The sequence below is a fragment of the Dipteris shenzhenensis genome, chromosome 23 (assembly GCF_047967505.1).
Source record: "Dipteris shenzhenensis isolate YYH24624 ecotype China chromosome 23, Dip_SZ_1.0, whole genome shotgun sequence".
In the NCBI taxonomy this organism is placed as follows: Eukaryota; Viridiplantae; Streptophyta; class Polypodiopsida; order Gleicheniales; family Dipteridaceae; genus Dipteris; species Dipteris shenzhenensis.
In genome coordinates this window covers 48,053,345-48,058,637 of record NC_141618.1, presented here as the reverse complement: position 1 = coordinate 48,058,637, position 5,293 = coordinate 48,053,345, and the positions used below count along the sequence as shown (strand labels likewise).

At 37.3% G+C, this 5,293-nt stretch overlaps 1 pseudogene; it reads right to left on the bottom strand.

Moving 5' to 3' along the window:
- Positions 1–780: 780 nt before the first annotated feature.
- LOC147887477 (uncharacterized) lies at positions 781–5,063 on the bottom strand (annotated as a pseudogene).
- Positions 5,064–5,293: the final 230 nt, after the last annotated feature.

Here is a 5,293-nt window from a genome sequence, read left to right as displayed (position 1 = left end):
ATGCTTTCCAACACAAATTCTGGTCGCTATCCAACTTCTATGTTTTTGGGAAGCTTGCAAAGATATCCATGAATGCCTTCTTTTACTTGTTTGAGTTCGATGAACTGCTTGGGCTAACTCCGTTTGCAAAGCTTTATTCCTTGCATAGAAGGACCCAACTATACCACGATAGAACCACTCAAACATCTCATGAAGAGCACTACTTGCATTAATCCCCCCTCCATGTCACGTAATCTTGAAATAAGCACCTCAATCTCTATAATGAGACTTTTCCATCCCTTGGGCACTCCAAGCATTCAAGGAACCATATTGGGAAAGAAACCATGGACCATGAGCATAAAGAATGTGCTGCATACATAGAAAAAACACACGAGGTAAACAAGAATAAATTGATTGCAATTAAAATTTTGAAAATAGAAAAGACTAAACACACCATGTAGTGAGTAATGTGTGATTCACCCCATCCATCTACCATGGCTTCAATGAACTCTTTCACGATGACTTTATATAGTTGCACATCATCATCGTCTATGAAAGGCTTCCTCAAGTTCTTTACCAGAGTATCCAATTATTTCCAAACACGTATTCTCAAGGTTTTGACATGAGGATCAACTTCCAAATTAGTCGTGCAATCACATAACTTTTTCCAATAATTCCAATGCATATTTAATCGATCTTTTCCATGATTGGACAAAAACCTTCGTGCCTTAGAGCCTCCCATGGACACTTTATTTGAAAGATTTCCTGATTTTCCTGACAATTGTGCATCTTTAATTAGCTTTACAATACCCCATGTAGACCCATGCTTGAGAGTAAAGCTTCGACCGTTGCTATACATAATGCCACTCTCTCCTCCGATTTCATATTCCATGCATATACAATGTGCAAGTAAAGCAATTTATTAATGAGCCACATCTCCACATGTAACACATAGAAATGCACTCTTTGTAATGGAATGATAAAAAATGGATCCCAATTTTTATCATTTTGATCTCTGTCAGGTGTAGCATCCTGATTGTAGCTCATTGCTCCATTGGTCCAATACATCCATTTGTTAGCCTCATTATCTGTGATGTAATTCATTACATCTTTAGCATTCCCAAAGTATTTTCCTCTTTTTACTTGCTCTTTCCCTCTATATATTCCTATGTTACTACCTCGAGTTTGGTGTGAGTGCATACAATAAAGACATAGATATGTCACATTTGCACTCAATTCTGTTCCAAACATACACTTCAATGTCTTGAGATCTCCTGCCATGGGCCATTCAACTTTAAATGATCCGAACCCTTCAACTTGAAGCAACTCTCATTTCATTTGTGCATTTATGACACTTGGAATTCGAGATCTATCAAATACCCATTTCAAGAATGAGTGTGTCTCTTTAGGAAGTTCAAACGCGGCAAGCCACCAAATGTGCTTTTCTGATTGCACACTAAAATCTTCCCTAATTTTCTTATCTTTGGCATGTCTGAGGGCTTTATTAATCAAAGTAATACTAACCCTCTCCAACTTGTGGCCTTTTATAACCTCACACTCATCCAATTTGATAATGAATACTAACTTTCCTTCACAATTTGAAAGATTAAAGACCTACATGAGTCGATTTAAAGATTTCATTAAAAATTTGAGCTCTCTAAACAATACAATTTTAACATACCCCATGCTTTCATGTTGTAAAACTCCACCATTGCAGCTTGGACCCTATGTACATAAAAGAAAACATTATTATGCTCTGTGTACTCAAAGGTTCTTAGTCCTTGCTTTGCCCCTTTAGTAGTTGGTCCTCCTTTATTTTTGGTATGTTGGACATTTGTCTTGTTTGTGCCTTCCAACGTCATGCTTTCTGAGATGTTTATAAATCCACCCAACAAATCTTGAATAGCAAAATCTATTTCTTTCCTTACATTTTTAACATATACTGGTCTCGGCAATAGAGGGTTCTTAATGCCTTAACCTCGAAGTGCATTTGCAAAGACATTATACACAGCTAAGTACCCTTGCCTACTAATGCCAGCAGCATCACATGCATGGAAAACTTCCGATGGATCTACACAATTCTCTAAATCAGTTACAACCTCTTGTAATATTGCATGTTGCAATGCATGCTAATGAGGGTCCCTAAGAATAGAAATGAATTCTTACTTCTTAATTACACTCTTTATGGCACAAAGTTTGTCAAAGGAATTTCTTCTAATAACCTCCTCTAAAAAATTTCTGTAGAAATCATGATAACATTAGAAAAATAAATGACTCATTTGTAAATAATGCTTCATAATTACAAAATAGTCCAAATATATGTACATACCTTGTAGCTTTCACCCTACATTTCCTTGCTCCACCACCATATGCCAAGCTCTCCATTGGTTGCATGGGCTTGATCCTATGCTTGTAACCTAGAGGGGTTCTTTTTATCCTTTCTAATCTCCTACTCAAAGTAGCAAGCTCATGTTGGGTACACCAAGCCTTTTTTAATAGTTTGTTCTTCTCATCTATTAATCTTGTGATTGTCTCTTGTGACCTCTCTTTTGCAATTTCTGAGTCAGCAAGTTTTTTTTGTTCTTGGGTTAGTTGTTCTTGGAGGTTATGCATGGTATCTCTAAGTATCTTTGTCTCTCCTTCCATTCTCAACAAGTGAACCTTCGCAAAGTGTGCTTCATCATTGGAATAGCCGATGCATTTACAATATCCTAGTAAGCCTTGAAGACCATCGCCTACGTATTGAATCAAACTCATCACATTTTCAAACAAAGGTGGAGCACTTGTCAAAGGATCCAGTGGATAGAGTCCACCAACACTCCATAGGTGGACATGCTTTGTTTCTTGTTGTCGTAAATGGATATAGTGTATCTTTGCTGGCAAACCTTGTGGCCATAACATTGACGAGTTGTGGCATACTCTGGTGCAACTTCGATGTGCAAGGTGCTTTTTCATGGCTTGTTGGTGCGATCTTTCAATGGAGCCATGGGAGAGGGAAATAAGGCCTTGAATCAATTCAAAAAATAGAATAGCATCAATGGAAACAAGTTTGGGACAATGGAAAGACATAATAGGATCAATGGAAGCAAGTTTGGGACAAAATGAAGATAAGAAATTGGATTTGGGTGTTGCAAAGTGCTTATGATAGAAGGAATATGAACGTGGGATTGGAAGATGAATACGGTGAGAGAAGGAGTATGAGAGTGGGGGGGGCCTTCCAAGTTAGAGAGGCAGGTGCACTTTTAGGGACCACCAAGGACCTAGGGAGATGTACTTTTTTGTCCCCATATGGGGTGATGGGACCCTTTGTAGGCCTTATTAGTTCTTAATCCATTTTGCTAATCCACTCCTTATGAGGCCCTTTTTGAGTCCAAAATTCTCCTAATGCATTATCCAAAAAATTTGGAATTGGAACTTCATCATACTCTTTTTCTCTGAAAGTCAACATTGTCTTACAAACTTTAACTAGATAATCCTAAAAAAGTTCTACAAAAACTATAAGTGGCATGAAAACGTTGATTTTAACTATCCTAGTAGCAATATTTGGTTTCAAGGAATGTTGTACTTCCAAAAATAGTTTGGCTCTATAGGATTCTGTGATGTTGCCATTAGGAGGATTGGCTAATTAGCTATATTCCACGCCGGGAGATCTTGCTTTTTTAATTAACCGTGTGAGTGAGCAATTGATAAAAGTGGTCATAAAGAAATATACCCGATTTAGCCAGCGTCGTTGATTTTCTACATCTGTACTATAGCTTCCCAATAGCACCATGTAAGCATCAAAGAATCCCAATATGCAATCCATTGGTTTTGACTCTTCGTATGATGAGGGATATATATCTGAACTAAAACAAAGAGATTGTCTGTCATGGAAAGAAACAGATATTTCATTTCAAGTATTTCATTACACAAATACACTTACAATTGGGTCTATGGTGTGGAAGATAAGCAGGATGGTCTCATAATACAAGTTCTCAATGCATGTAGACGTGTTGTATCCAAACCTCTCTGATGCATCTTGTGCCTTCCTTTTTTACTCTAAAATCTTTCACTCTGCCCTTCCAAAAAGTCAAAAAAGTGTTAGTTGATTGTTGCTTTCTCCGCTTATTGGGTTGCATTAGAACCCAATTTCATTTCATCACACTACTATCCTTTTCTAGCTACCGTCCACATTCACAGTATTGGAAACTTATACACATGAGATTAGTGAGGTAGGTCTTCGTGGCAAAGAGATACTTTGTACATCCACATCTTCACTAAGTAGAGCGACAGACCATTTCCTAGTGGCATGACCAAATTTTTTGGTTGCCATCTGAAATCCTCACTCTAATACTTGTGAAGTCCAAGAAACACACACTAAAATAGTAAGACATTAAAAAAAATGAACGAAACTAAGAACAAGTGAATAAAAGGTGAAAGGAGCTTATTGTCTTGAAAGTTTAGGAGCATCACAACAATAGTGATGCAATGAGGAATGCTTGTCATGGTGAAAGTAGAGGAATGCTTGTTGAAGAGAGAATGGCACCGGAGAACAAGAGAAAGTGGATGGTTGTTTTGGGTCAGCATGCGAGAAGGTTTCAAAATGGAGCTCTGTTTCGATTTTGGATTCACATCTCTTGATATGACAGGTGAACTGTAAAAGAATTAAAAAAAAATCTTCTTATTAATGCCGCACGCTTGTAACGACATACAGTACTATTTTCTTTTTCATATTTTTGCCCTTTTTGGTGAAATTTCTACCTTACGTTGGCCTTCTCCTCATTGGTTGAGAGACATTTTTTTGAAACCCTAAAAGGCCCCAAAATGACCTCATTTTTTAAAAAATGCTTTTGACCTTTCAATTATTTAGTATCCCACAGGGTAAAGATTTGATCCACTAAATCCCAAATTGGACCTTTTTTAAATCCCAACTAGAAGAAATTATCATATTTTCATAAGGCATCAAAAGCCTTACTTTCATCAAATACCAATCCAGTTTCAAAACAATAAAATTTTCTCAATTCAATAGAAGGTTTACCATGCTCTGCAATCCACTCCACATACTCATCACTCTGAAAAAATATGATCTGTTGAATGAATACCATAGTCAATCTATAGTCGTTATCAATGTTATGGTCCCATGCTAAGAGCTTTTCCTCGACTGAAATAAGACCTGTGTATATCTTACATTCACAGTTCTTAAAATATGGGGAGTCAGGAAACTCAAGTACTAGCTCTCTCTTAGCTTGTGTCGAATGACCACCACCAATGCAATAGTAGTCATATTGGTCCACTTGACAAGCATCGAAGTATCTACCCCTTGATCTAATGGCTG